General features: G+C 47.5%; 1 long non-coding RNA gene across 1 annotated transcript; it reads right to left on the reverse strand.

Annotated features, from left to right (window-relative positions):
• Nucleotides 1–10,380: 10,380 nt before the first annotated feature.
• Nucleotides 10,381–13,435, reverse strand: LOC144144563 (uncharacterized). The gene is made up of 2 exons (XR_013317271.1): nucleotides 13,063–13,435; nucleotides 10,381–11,658 (listed from the first exon to the last, which is right to left on the reverse strand). It is a non-coding gene; the product is annotated as an uncharacterized LOC144144563 (long non-coding RNA).
• Between the last annotated feature and the right edge of the window lie 361 nt (nucleotides 13,436–13,796).

Raw genomic sequence — 13,796 nt, forward strand, 5'->3', positions numbered from 1 at the left:
TTGACGAGCGCATTATCGCAGCCGTAAGTAACGAGTGCGTTTCGTTTCCACTTCAGTACACCTTCTGCTTGGCTGTCCAGTAAGCAAGAGCCAATGTTAAATGACGACGCTGTACATGCATCCGCCAGAACTGTACCCTACTTAAAATTTGATCGCCACTGAACTTCGTTGTCGCTCCTGAAGTTTGATGGCTGAGTTGGTGCCCGTTAGAGCTGCCCAAAGTCTGTGCGTTTATTTCTCGAAACGACCTGCCTTTATAATGAGCAGAGTCCTCCGCAGCGCTCCTGGCGTTTCGGTCACATTTTAACTGCTCCCTTCGCGTTTTTATTGCTCATTAAAGGGACAGCAAAGCTCGAACATGCTTTTCAATCCGCCATTCAACATTAATCAATTAGTTCTTCCAGCAGTACTGCCCAGAGTCTCGACCAAATATACCCAAAAACGAGAGGATAGCGGCATTTTACAACCATCGCTTGTTACCTGGACACTGTTACCAACGAGAAATCTAGCAAAAAATTACTCCCACCTCCCCTCGCGGGAACCTCTGTGCTTTTCAGATGGGGGCGGAAAGTAAAAACGCCCGTGTGTCGTGATTTCGGCGCTGGTTGAAGATTCCCGGGGGGTCGAAATCAATCCGGAGCCCTCCACTACAGCGCGCTTCGTAGCCCGGATGTAGCTTCGGTGCGTTTAGCGTTAACCCCCAAAAATTTGACATTGGAAAGCCGTATACGTCCACTTACGAGTAAAGGCCTGAAGATGGTCATAAAAGAATGTCACGCACCGCACTTGAGACGTAAAACAGAAAGAAAAGAAGGGCGTGCCTCCATTGCTAGGCAACGCCTGGCCATGCGCAGAGCGACGCGGAGAAGTCGAGAGTTCACATCTGTCGCGGAGGCGCCCCTCAGAAGGAGCTTCGCACTTGTTCTTACTCTCGCACCCAGCGGCCCAGCAGTCACCAAGAGCGCGTTGCACGGTGCACTGCAGCACTCCTTGCCATCGCTGCACCGGCTTCAAATCCTCTCGTCCCCACGAAAGATGGTGGAACCGACAGTGCCGGAAAAGCAGCTTTCATATATGTTTAAATGTACATAGAGCTTTTCTTTATTTGCACTGGCCGCACCGGTGCAAGCAGTGCAGCGTATGTTATTTTTGCTAACTTATAGCCGTGGTTTCCCTAGCAATGGTGTTCACTCATCTGCAGTGGTCTGCACTCATCTGCAACAGTTTAGGAAAAAAAAATTTATTTATTTATTTATTTATTTATTTATTTATTTATTTATTTATTTATTTATTTATTTATTTATTTATTTATTTATTTATTTATTTATTTATTTATTTATTTATTTATTAAAATACTCTCAAAGCCCGAAAACGTTAGAGTGGAGTGGGTAAATTCATACAACAGTAGTTATAGCCGTTTTGAATTATGTAGGATCCGGAAGACTGTCGATGTTGCCGGTAGGGTGGTTGCAGTCGTCGCAGGTCTTTGGAATGAACGAGTAAAATTAGGCGTTTGCGCGACAGTTAGGAACCCCTACCTTGGACTACCTTGTACTTGTGATCGTTACGAGCGGAGTTGTAGGACGGAGGAGAAATTGGAGCCTGTTTTAGAATGGAATTAGTCAAGTAAATCTTATGAAAAAGCACAAGCGCGCAATTTTCCTAATAGCAGCAAGGTCACTGAGTTTAAGAGAATATTTAATTGACGTGCTAGCGGTTTGTGAGTAGCTTGTGACAATGAATCGAGCAGCCCGGTTTTGAATGGCATTTGAAGATGAATACAACACCACCATATGAGGGTCCCGAATCGATGACGCATGTTATAATTTTTATGTAACAAGCGTTTTATATAGTAAGAGCTTTAAGACATTGGAGCAAGAGCAAAATTACGGCGTAAGAATCCAAGCATGCGATTAGCATTATTAGTAACACAATTAATATCTTCATGTCATTGCAGATTAGTGCTAACGTGGACACCAAAGTACTTATAAGAAGAGACAGAAGATAAATGTACATTGTTAAGTTGATATGAAAATAGGTCAGACGGGTTATGCTGCTTTGTTCCAGAAGAAACTCTCATTATTTTACATTGTTAACGCTAAGTTGCATCAGCCAATTATTGCGCCAAGAAGATACGGTATTAATGTTGAATCGGAGAGAGACGGAAACTTGCGGGTTAGTTATTTCACGATAAATCCCGCATTCATCACCAAAAAAGTCTAATGGTTCATTTTTTCGGTCTCTTTCGGTGAATTATTTCTCGAGTTACCCATGGGTTTTGTTTCTCTTTTCTTTGTTTTCGCAGTGGCCCAAAATTTGAGATACAATTGGAGACGATATCTTTAAACTGCAGCCACAATTTATTGACGTCAGTTCCCGCTCCGAAACTGTACAATATAAATAATCGATTATCGTCAGCTCTGTCGTACTGGCAACAATTACGGTCTTTTCGTTGGTGCGGGCCGAAGTAAGACCAGTATTATGTTCAACAAAAATGAGCTTATGATCAGACAGCGCGATCAGTATTGTTACTTCGTAATTATCGAAATAGCCATCTAGAAAAACTAAATCAAGTATAGACTGTGATGATCCTGCTATGCGCGTATTTTCACAAACGACCTAGCTCAATGAAAGCCAGTTCTTTCACATCAATTGACAAATAGTTCCAGTCGATACCCCCTAGCGCTAGTCCTGTGTGGTCTCTACTTACTGTCCCGTCTTTTCCGCGCTACTGAACCATGTAGGAGAGTTGCATCTTGGGCGTGTTGGTACGTGTTCATACTTAATCACAGCGCGAAAGACGGGACAGACAGTAGAATACCCACAGGACAGGCGCTGACCAACGTACCAGCGCCTGTCCTGTGGTTATTCTACTGTCTGTAGCGTCTTTCGCGCTGCGATAAAGTATTAACTACTTAACCATGTTTCACAGTTCGAACCAACTAGCCCACATTTATGCGTTACCAAGGTTAGAATCTCCGGCAAGAATCAGCTTACATTTTGAGGTCTTGAGGCCGTCCAAGTGGCGTTGAAAATTTTCTGAATGCAATATGTGCGCAATTTGTGGTCTTAAACAACAAATGACGTATTTTGAAAGTTTTTTTTTTGCACCAAACAATCCCGTAATTTCGATTTACGGGTTTAAAAAACTGGCGGACATTTTCTTTTACGGTTATACTCTATCGTTTTTTTTTGGCAAGGAAACCAATAAGAGAATACGTACCAAACAAAAGCAAAAAAAAATGCTTAGAACTTTTTATGAATGTGAATGCGAATGGCTAGTTGGACCTTCCGTTAATCTGCTGTTGAACTGTCTCTTGAACTTCGAGGCTGTGGCCGTCAAACTTGACCAGCTCCCCGGGAAAAAACTTCCAAAGCTTGTTCCGCTCGTTTGCCATCGACAAAGGCCTACTGTTTCGCAAAATTTGGTCCGAGGTCCCGGTAGCCGCTGTTAGAAGCGCATATGTAGCACAACTCCGTCACACCTCGAAGCCATGTAGCTCTGGCGCAAAACACCACAATTTAAATTGATATTTCGTGATGACAAATTTCTAACGAAATATAAGGACGAACCCTATGGCAAAAAAATGCGTTTTCAGGGTGCAGTCCCTTTCCACTGGAAAGGGACTCAGTAGCGACGGCCGCCGGTAAAGACACTCGATCCTCGTCAGAGCCGCTGGTCGGGGCCTCGGTGTTGGGGTGGTGGAACACAAATGGGCGCTCTCGGAGTGGCGGCACGTTCTAAATGGGGCTCACTCAGGCGGAAAATTGCTGCTAAGCGGCTGCGCTGTCCTGGACAAAGCGCAGCCCCGTTGAGCGCACTCGTCGGAAGGCATGCATGCTAGGAGGGCGTCCAGGCGAAGCGGCTCAATCAACACGCGCTCCCGGAAGAAATCGTCCGGGGGAAACGCCTTCACTCTCCTTACCCGCCCTAGTTTTTTGAGGACTCTTTCTCATACTAATGCTGTTAGTAATCTTAAAAAACACACCGTATACTAGCCAAAAAGTAAAGCATGATTGTCAAGTCGTTTATCGCTAGAGAGCCAGGCACCCCGCCTTATAAATCGCGTCCGCCGTTCAGTCGTAGTGTGAAGCCAATCAGTAAGATCACAGAGAAAAATCATGCCGCGCGAGCGACCAGAAGCTGCGCAAGATGCACAGACGACGCTGTGAGGAGGAAGTTCGTAATAACATAGCCGGGTTCCAGCTTACGTATGCTTATCTACTCGTGTTTGTGTAGCCTATCGTATTTATCGTCTCGTACTATTTTCAGATAATGAACGGGCCAAGTTCTTCGGATCACTAGAAGTACTTGGCACGCGAAGTTGGTTAATTGGAATCATACATTAGCTCAAACTCTTCCAACACGAACTGCTAGGTGAACCATTTCTTGTCTGGCTTGCAGACATCACTGTTCCAGTTGCCAACGATTGCCCGCCGTTGTATCTTAAAGCTTCTTCTTCATTCTCTGGTCGCGTTTCACACTGAATCGTGTCGATCATGAAAGGATAAATTTATTATCAAAAAATCCTGGTATCAATGATACAACGTAACAACCAGAAACAATTAAACAAGTGCAGCGCCTGTCGCTACAAAACTAATAGAGCGCGAAAGCTGCCAGTTACAGACACTTACAGAAACACATAAACAGTTTCAAGTTGATTGTAGACAAAGGATTAACATACAAACAATTTAGAGTTGCTTACAACCAAAAGATTAACATGCGAGGAAAACCATGATACAAAAACATTCGCTTCAAGAATGCAGCAATATACAAAACAGGGTTGGTTTTATGTCACAACGGGTACTGTAGCGCACTAACACTCAATTCTAACACCAAGATCAATTGTTACAACGAAAATCCCTAAGGACACAGGTCTGGAAAACTGGCATGAACAATAACCCTTTTGTTTGAAACCTCAATAAACCGGGTAGACCAATGTCGCAAAAACTCTTCCTCACCCAAAAGGGCCAACTCGCCTTCCAAAAAGGTCACGAGGTGTTGTCTGAAGAAGGAAAGCAAGGGCCACTGCATACGTAGCCTGCGATTCTGTGCTACAGCCCTGCAGCGATTACGCCATAGTATATAATCGCCAATCACTACGAATAGTTTGCCAAGGGGAGTGCCAGGGCACTGTTCTCTCAGTTGATACCGTGCAAGCCCCAAACTTGGAGCGGCACGGTGTATGATGCGCCAAAAGCAACGCGCAACAGTGCAGCTTGAGAACGTGTGAGCCGTGGATTCTGGTTGACCGCAGTTGGGACAGGAAGAGTTCTGTGTTACTCCCCAGCGAAATAATCTATCTTTTGTGGGAGGAATTCGCCACGCTTTTTGCCACTGGATGTTTTTGGCGTCCTCTGGTAGCCTAGCTGAAGTCAGCCGTAACCAGGGGAAATCTGGTGGATCCACGCGTCTGCCCGACCTCGCAGTAACTATTTTTTCACACAGCCTGGCAGGTTGTTCATTCACAAAATCGAGATCAGCATCCAGTGCACGAATTTCCTTAGCTAAAGTAATGACGGCCTTGAACAGTCTTGACGGGAAAGCTGCACTGGGGTACAGGTTTCTGGCCATAGTTGGACAAAGAACCCGTCTAGAGGGACCGAGAAAGTACAGGATCAAAGGTCTGCCCTGAGCTTCTACGTCACTGAGAAGTGAAGAGACGACTCTAAGGGCCAACAACTGGCTCATGAGGTCGATGCAAGGGAGACCATAACCCCCAGAGCGACGCGGGAGGCGCAGGGCATCTCTCGCTAAACGCTCCGTGCTTCCATACCAAAAGAAAGAAAAAATGTCGCGGGACACTTTGTGCGTAACAGGATTGGGAGGCAGTATAATCCTGGAGACTAAAAAGAATTTAGCAAGAAAACTCTTCGGTCTTATGATTCCGTCAACACGAAAGCAATATTTCATGGGGCAAAAGCATAGGTCGGCAAAACAGAAAGAACTCACTCAAACTCAATCACATTTTTTTTATTTACGCTGTACTCAATCAAACTCAGACTCAAAAAGTTCGTCTGTTCACAAAATCACTCGTACTCACTCATCAAATACTCATTTGTAATCGTACTCACTTGTACTCAAACTCATTTGTCCTCACGAGTATTCGTACTCAATCTGTACTCATGAGTACTGAATCTGTACTCATGAGTACTCACTCTGTACTCATGAGTACTCAATGAGTAGTACTGCTCATGAGTACTACTCATGAGTACTACTCATTCTGCACTCGCGAGTACTACTCATTCTGCACTCGCGAGTACTACTCATTCTGCACTCACGAGTACTACTCATTCTGCACTCATGAGTACTACTCATTCTGCACTCATGAGTACTCAATCAGTACTCATGAGTACTCAATTTGTATTACTCACGAATAATCAACTTATCTGCACTGTTAGCTAGGTCGTAGCTCGAATGAAAGACTAAGTAAAAAAAATAAATTGTTCAATTGATTAGAAAAACACAGGTTACATATAAATCAGGACAGAGGAAGAAAACGTCTGACGCGGTGCACTGTCGTTGGTCGACTTACTGTCCGAAGGCAAGTACACTGTACATGTGAGAAAGCGAAACGGAACGTAAGCACTGTGATAGCACCTGCGCCTGGCGTCTCGTCTTGTTCTCAGGCCGGGTCGGGCTCAGGGGAGCTCGGGGCTTGTCGGTGCGGCCGTGGCCGTAAACTGCGTTTTTCTGCGTGTCTTCGGGTGGCAGCTTTTGTCGTCCGTTTTCGTTTCCGGGCGCGCTGATACGTATCCTAATCGTGCTCTGAATCCGAAATGCGCCTGCCCCCAGGCACAATGATGCGTTCGCGTAGATTGACGTCCGTTCGTATCCAGATCACTGTCCGCTTGTTCACAGATGCTCGATGCTGGCGTTTGTTTTTTGTTGTTCCAGATACTAGAAACTTCGTTAAGAGGGTGTTCGTCTCGTTGAGTTTCGGTGAATTTCAAATCTGCTTGATTTTAATGTGTGTGTGCCGTGGGATTCACTTCGTCAGACCTGAACTTCTCAGTGTTTACGGCGTTGCGTTGGTTGCGCCGCTTTCGTCGGCGATTGTGTTCGTGTAGCTCGTCGCGTGCTTGATGCATGTGGGGGCGTAGTCGTCTGGTTTGTACGGTGGCGAGCTGCGCTGTGTAGGGATGGCATAGTTCAGCGCGTTGAGGACGTTGCTTGAATTGACGCGTGCGTTGCGTATGGTGCGGGAGCCGTTTGGCTTTTCGTTTAGTGTGCGGTAGCGGGGCGTTTTCGTAGGGTGGCATGGCTGATCGGACAAAGTCGTTGCGGCTCCGTGCTCGCAGTCGCCGTGGTTGTTTCGGAAGTGAAACCGTTGTGGTGGGGAAGCGGGCGTAGTTCGTGCCGTCCGTTCGGTCCCACATTCCTCGGCGTCGCAAGCGTGACTTCATCGCCAGGGCATTCGATGCTTCGTCTGGATCGGGTTCATTCGTTGCCGTTCTTGCCGTGTCCGTGTCGTCGCTCAAGACCTCGTCTTTTGCCCGTGGTTTCGAGAATGCTATAATCGCTATCTCTCCCATACAAGCAGGATCCGTTTATCGCGAGTCCGCTTGCTCGCGGTTGCGTCCTCTTGTACGAAATGGTGTTTGTCGTGTGAGTCTCGATCGGAGCGCGGGTGCCGGTGATCTTGATAATTCTGGCTCGGACATGCCGCGTGCGCTGGCCGTGTCTTTGCTCGTTGACGGACCTACTTGTACGAGTGTCATGTCGTTCGTCCGCTGGACTCGGGCGGGAGCAGCGGGTGTCGGAGAGCTCGTACTTTCCGGTAGGGTTGAACCGCGTGCGCTGGGTCTTTTGTTGCTTGTGGCCAGGTGATTTCTGCGGTTGTAACATTCGCTGGCCAAGTCCGGATAGCACCTGCAGTGGGAGCGGAGGATGTCGCGAACAGCAGTTTCCTCCGTGTGTGCTGCGGCTTCGTGGCGTTCCGTGCGTTGTGCATTTCGTTCTCCGTGGTCAGCTCCACTGGTTCAAGTTGGATGTCGTTCGTTACTTCTGGTGCGTTTCGTGTGCTGTGCGTCTCGTTTTATCTATGAAACTCCCCTATAATTGGGGTGCGGTCGTTCGCCACGTATGGTGCATTTCGGGCGCCGTGCGTCTTGCTCGCATGTCGTGGCTATATCCACCAATCCGGATGCGATGTCGTTGGTTGCGTGGACCCGCGCCGGGACAGCACGTGCGGAAAATGTACGTGCCGACTCCGTTGCGTTCCGTGCTCTCAGCGTTCCGTTCGTGTACGTCTGTAGCGGAAGAGCGGGTGCCAGGAACGTGGTGCCTTCTGGCTCGTGCGCGCTGCGTACGTTGCGCGTCTCGTTGCTCGTTGCTGGAATGACCTGCGCGTGGGCGATGTAGCTCGTGGGCGATGTAGCAGAGCAACGTGTGTTCGTGATCTCGCCAGAAATGCACTGACCTTCAATGCGTCTCCGTAATCGTGGCGATTACCTGGGAAAGGTCCGGTGAGCACGCAGTCACAATTTTGCATTCGTCGTCTCGTTCATGTGCGTGCCGTCGTGCATTCTGCCTGTGCTCGGATCTCGTGCAGTCCAGGTACCGGGGAAAACGTGCGGCCGACTCTGGCCAGTTGTCTCAGAAAACTTTCTCGTTCATCACGCAGCCTTCTGCTCTCAAACAGCGCCGCTTGCAGGGTCATCTGCCGTTTGTTGTCGGAGGCAGCCTGAAGTAGCTTTGGCACATTCGTTCGTTTGGAGAGATGGCGACGTTCTTCGTTGCCCTCTAGAAGACGCAAGATGATGTCGTCCTTACGGCCAGAGCAGGGTAGCCCTCGTAATCGTAGTGCGCTCACGAACTGCTGTTTCTTCGTAGAGCATAGGACGTAGCGTTCCGTTGAAGTCAGCACTGTGTCGACCACCGCTGGCGTGGAGTGCATCGGTGCCCTATGTCTGCGTGCTGCACTCTCGTAGTCGTGGTGCGGTCCGTCCAGGTTGTTCGTCCGTTCGTCCTCCCGTGGCCTTAAATCATGATCCTGTCGACTGCAACATCTTAGCTAGGTCGTGGCTCGAATGAAAGGCTAAACAGAAAAAAATAAAATGTTTAACTAATTAGAAATACTAAGATTACGTATACATCAGGACAGAGGAGCCCGAGAAGAAAACGTCTTACACGGTGCATTGTCGTAGGGCTTCCCACTGCGCGAAGGCACGTACACGGGAGAGAGCGAAACGGGACGTACGCACTCGCGTTTTGAATCGCGGGGCAGTTGGCCAGTTGTAGAGAGGGCGCAGTATGTACGTGAAGCTACTTAACGGTGACCCCAGTAGCTCCCATGTGTACAGCGGGCCGTGATATTAAGTTGCAATAATGAATTATCTTTATGACGGACACAGACTGACAGGCCAACATTGTCGCGCTCAAGTGGCCAAAGAAAGACTATCGTCTTTAAAACCATCTGGAAAGAGACGCTGCCGCCGCTGTTCCGAATTCTGCGAACATTGCGCAACCGTACCCCTCGCAACCGCCGCCAGCCCGCAAAGTAAGTAAGAAATAAACAGAAAGACGAAAACCGGCTAGCGCGCGAAAAGCCAAAGAAGGAGGTCCCGCCGCGAAAAAGGGACAGGACGGGCACTACGCGTCGTTGTGTCTATTTCCGTTAACAGCTAGGCCAAAGCCCACACGGGTCTGATCCTACTAATTTTTAAATGCAGAGCATTTTAGTAACTCTCGATGTCACCCGCGTTGGCGTCCGTAGTCCGCATCACTACGTAGTCCGCACTCTACACTATATAAAGAAATAATACCTTCCGGCGCCAGGTTTCGATCCCACGACTCTGCGGGCGGAACGCAAGGTACACGGCACTTTACCGACTGCTCCACGGAGCCGACACCATAGAGAAAGAAATACTGGTAAGAGTGGACACTCCCATAGAGCCATGCGGCCGAATGACTGTACTGTAGTGTAGCGCACCGAGCGGACGGAGAGCCAAACTACTAACCATACTTTCGTACGTTCACTTTCGGTTTCGGTTTCGCGGACACCGATTTTGGCGGGTAGTTTGAAGGACTGGAAAGCGCTGCTCACAGCGACGGAAATCGGTACGGTACTCGGACGCTTTCATGCTATGATTAGTGTTTATTTGCATATATCATTCTCAGGCTTAGTGCCCGTATGCTTTTACAAAAAGAAAACTTTTTCTGAAAACGTGAAATTGCAATTTGCAGTACCACTCACACTTGGTTAAGAATTCTGTCGCGTGTTCACATGTTGCCGAGCCACATAAAAGAGACACCATAAATGAAGAAATATTTATTGCATGGCACTAAACAGAACAAGTTCAAATTGTCATCATTCTTTGCAACACACATATAATAATAAACAGTGAGTAATACACAACAGAGACAATACACAGTAGTGAGAGGAAAATACGTTTCCAGTAATGAAAAAAAAATGCACAAGTAAAGGTATCACAACCACACAAAGGATTTTTTCTCCACGGTAATTGAAAATGCAGAAAACCCAGAAACTCAGCCATCCACAGGTTTACTTGTATCTACGACACCCTCACACTCTGTGCACTGTTGCAGTCATACAAAAATATCAACCATAACATAATCTAGACACTCGGATACTTGCAACTGTTTACAACCACTATCTCCGCAGATAATTTTCTTAGTCTGGCAATTTCTCCAGTTAGGATGTGAAAGAAGGGAAAAACTTTGGCTTTGATGGTCTCGCTTATTTGATGAACGCTAATGAGATCTATTCCCTCGGGGCAACTTCAAATCAGTAGCAGTAATTTAACAGAAATCCCATTTATGTGCAGATGCACACGCAAAAGGTTAAGAGGAAAAAAATCAACTTCCTATTGGTTCCTTGCAAGGGTGCATTTTCCCAAGAAGCCGGGTTACTTTCCGAAAGCGTTGCCTTCCCAGTAAAGGCAAAGGGCCAGGCGGGGATATTTTAGGTACGTGCACGTAGTCAACCCACAGGTTTCAGGCTCGATTAAGGCACACAAATTCATGCCTTCCGCTGTCAATACGAACAGTCTAATATAAGAAACAGGGAAGCAGTATATGATTCTCGTGTATGAGACAATGGTGGCACATTACAGAATCCCATAAGCATTTGACAACGTAGGTCCCAACATGGTTCTCTTCATCTAGGCCAGACCGACAACAGGCAGCACGTATGGTGACAAACGACATTTAGCATGACCTCTTACCCTGGTAGTCTTCATAATGTAAAAGGGTTTTTGTGAATGTACTGTTTTCACAATATTACAACTAGCAGCAACAATAACTTGCGAGTGGAGTTTGGAGACTGTATACGCTGTTGTTAGTGGTTTTAATGATATGAGGCATGTCAGTGATAAAAAACCGTTTGTTCCTTGAGTCAACGATAGTCTTTTCAGTGGTCACGCCTTATTGAGTGCCGAGACTTGCGTTAGATTTTAGGTGCTAATGGCAAGGTTCAATAGATGGAATACAGTTGCGGTATCCATCAGAAGCATCAATAAGATAGCAAGAAGCATTGCAGGCAGTCATCAATACAACTGAATAACTCTGGGAGAACAGTTGGCACGGCCACTTTTGTGAGTCCTGTGAGGGCACGATTCATGAAGTGCTTGCACCATGTTTGGTATGACGAATGCAGCTGGCTGGTTGGCTCTGTCTTGAGGGCACCTGGAGACCTGCACAGGTGATAGGTGGTATAGTACACAAACTGCTTGCAATGACAGATGATATGCGAATAGTCTGTAAATTTCACTGCAACTAGTATTCAAGTATTGTCTCCAGTGCATGCCACCTATTTAAAACACAAGTTCTCTTATTCTATTCAGCAATCATGCGGTCAAGCTATTAGCAACACTTAAAATATGGGTCTTTGTAATTTCGCAACACTGGTTAGGCACATTCTTAATGCAATTCACCTATTGTTTGGGTTAACAAGAATGATAACGCTGCTCACATAGCCTGAATCCCTTTGTCTTTTTTTGTAAAATCAGGACGAAGAGCGATAGCGAGCTGAACGTTAAACAAACCTGTTGCCCCACGGGCTCGCGAAAGAAACGCATCCCGAGAACGGGCACCTGGCGAAAGTATATTTGGGCGCTGTGTGGGCACCATGGCAAGCAGCAGTGAGCGTCGTACTGAGTACTACTGACCGCCAAAGGCCATGCCTTAAAAAGATATGACAAGAAACACACAGTTCCGACTGAATAGGTGCAATCTGCGCAATACGTTTTTAATGAAACTAGCCAAAATATGACCAGAGAAAAGAGAGCAAACGCTTGAAAAAACGGCAAGTGTGGAACAGTTGTATGCAATGCCTGCGATACCGGAATTGATATACGATGTAGAACGAAGACCAAATTTGAAGGTTTCAATGCACTGCGCATTCACCCCGCCTCGAGCAAAGCTGTTATCTGCCGACGAAAGACGCGTTTTTACCGTACCTGGCGCGCCAAAGCGAAGCGACGAGCGCGCGTTATCGGCGTCGGCGAGCGGGTTCGCTTTGTACGCTGGCAGCTTGGTATGCACCCATGTGTAAAACTTACGATGAGTGTACGGCTGCTGGTTATGCCCAGATAAGCCAAATTAATGCAGATACGGCTACTTCGCCGTGTATACGTTAGCCCGGACGGCTTTGCAGCGCATCACGGCCATAATAGCAGTAACAGTTGGCCAAGCTAGCAATGGCTAGCTAGTATAATACAACGCAGCCTGCGGTTCACGTAATTCAGTGCAGCGACAGCGCACAACGCCTGCTTCGCCTACGGACCGCCGGCTGGCCGGCCACTTCCGCAACTCACAGCCGTCGTTTGCGGCACGTAAACGCTACGTGCGATGACGGGCGCGTACCGCTGGCATCCCTCAGCGCTAGATAAAACGGCACAACCAGCCTAAAATACCATTGCGTCCAGCTAAAAAATGGTGTCTTACGCCTTTCCGGGGCGTTTCCAAAGCGCTTATCTTAAAGACGCAGCACTAGCTATGCCTGATTCCCTGAGGTTACGCAGTGCTCGCAGCGTTTGCAGTACAAGGAAACGTAAATATGATACGCCACACCAGCACTTTAAAAAAGAAAGTCTCACCTTTCGTTCAGGATGCAAAACCGATGTCGCCAATAATGCGCTAGGCGTTTCCTTCTCAACAACAGAGGTTAGCACGAGGCTGCAGAAACGCACGTGCAAACGCTGCCGAAAGAGCCAAATGGCGGCTTGCGCTTGCGGCTTGGCCAGGCTTGGCGCAAAGAAGCCACAAAAATTTACATTGACAGCCATTCAACTTATTACACAAATAAAAATGTGTAGTCTAATGTGTAACAAAATTTTAAAAGTATAATATTGTGTGTTAGCTTAATTTTAAATATATAGTTTTTTACCACTTGCGCCGACTGCCGGACGGCGCGCGAGTCAGGCCACTCGGCCGCGATAAGCCCGTGTGTCCACTCTTCTAATTTTTTTATTTCTCTATGCCGACACAGAATGGAAGGTTACGCACGCGTCTTATATCCTTGACTCATTCAACCGTCGGCCACAGGTGCGCCCTCTCCCCCGCGTCCTCCTCGCCTTCTCTCCGCTCGCAACACCCTCTCTCGCCGCGTTCGGTTCGCGTTCATGTGGTGGCGCGATTTCGGCGCTGTAACACTCTCTCGCGAAGGGCATTGGATTCGATTGGATTGGATTGCATTGGCTTGGCTTGGATTGGGTTTGGATTGGGTTGGATTAAAGTGGATTGTGTTGGATTGTGTTGCGTCATAGCCGCGCCACGTTGCGTCGTAGCCTCCACGTTGCGCAATAGCCGCGGCAGGGGGTTCACGGCACGT

The sequence above is a fragment of the Haemaphysalis longicornis genome, unplaced genomic scaffold (genome assembly GCF_048455015.1).
Source record: "Haemaphysalis longicornis isolate Haplotype H1 unplaced genomic scaffold, Haemaphysalis longicornis Haplotype H1 scaffold_7, whole genome shotgun sequence".
Lineage (NCBI taxonomy): Eukaryota > Metazoa > Arthropoda > Arachnida > Ixodida > Ixodidae > Haemaphysalis > Haemaphysalis longicornis.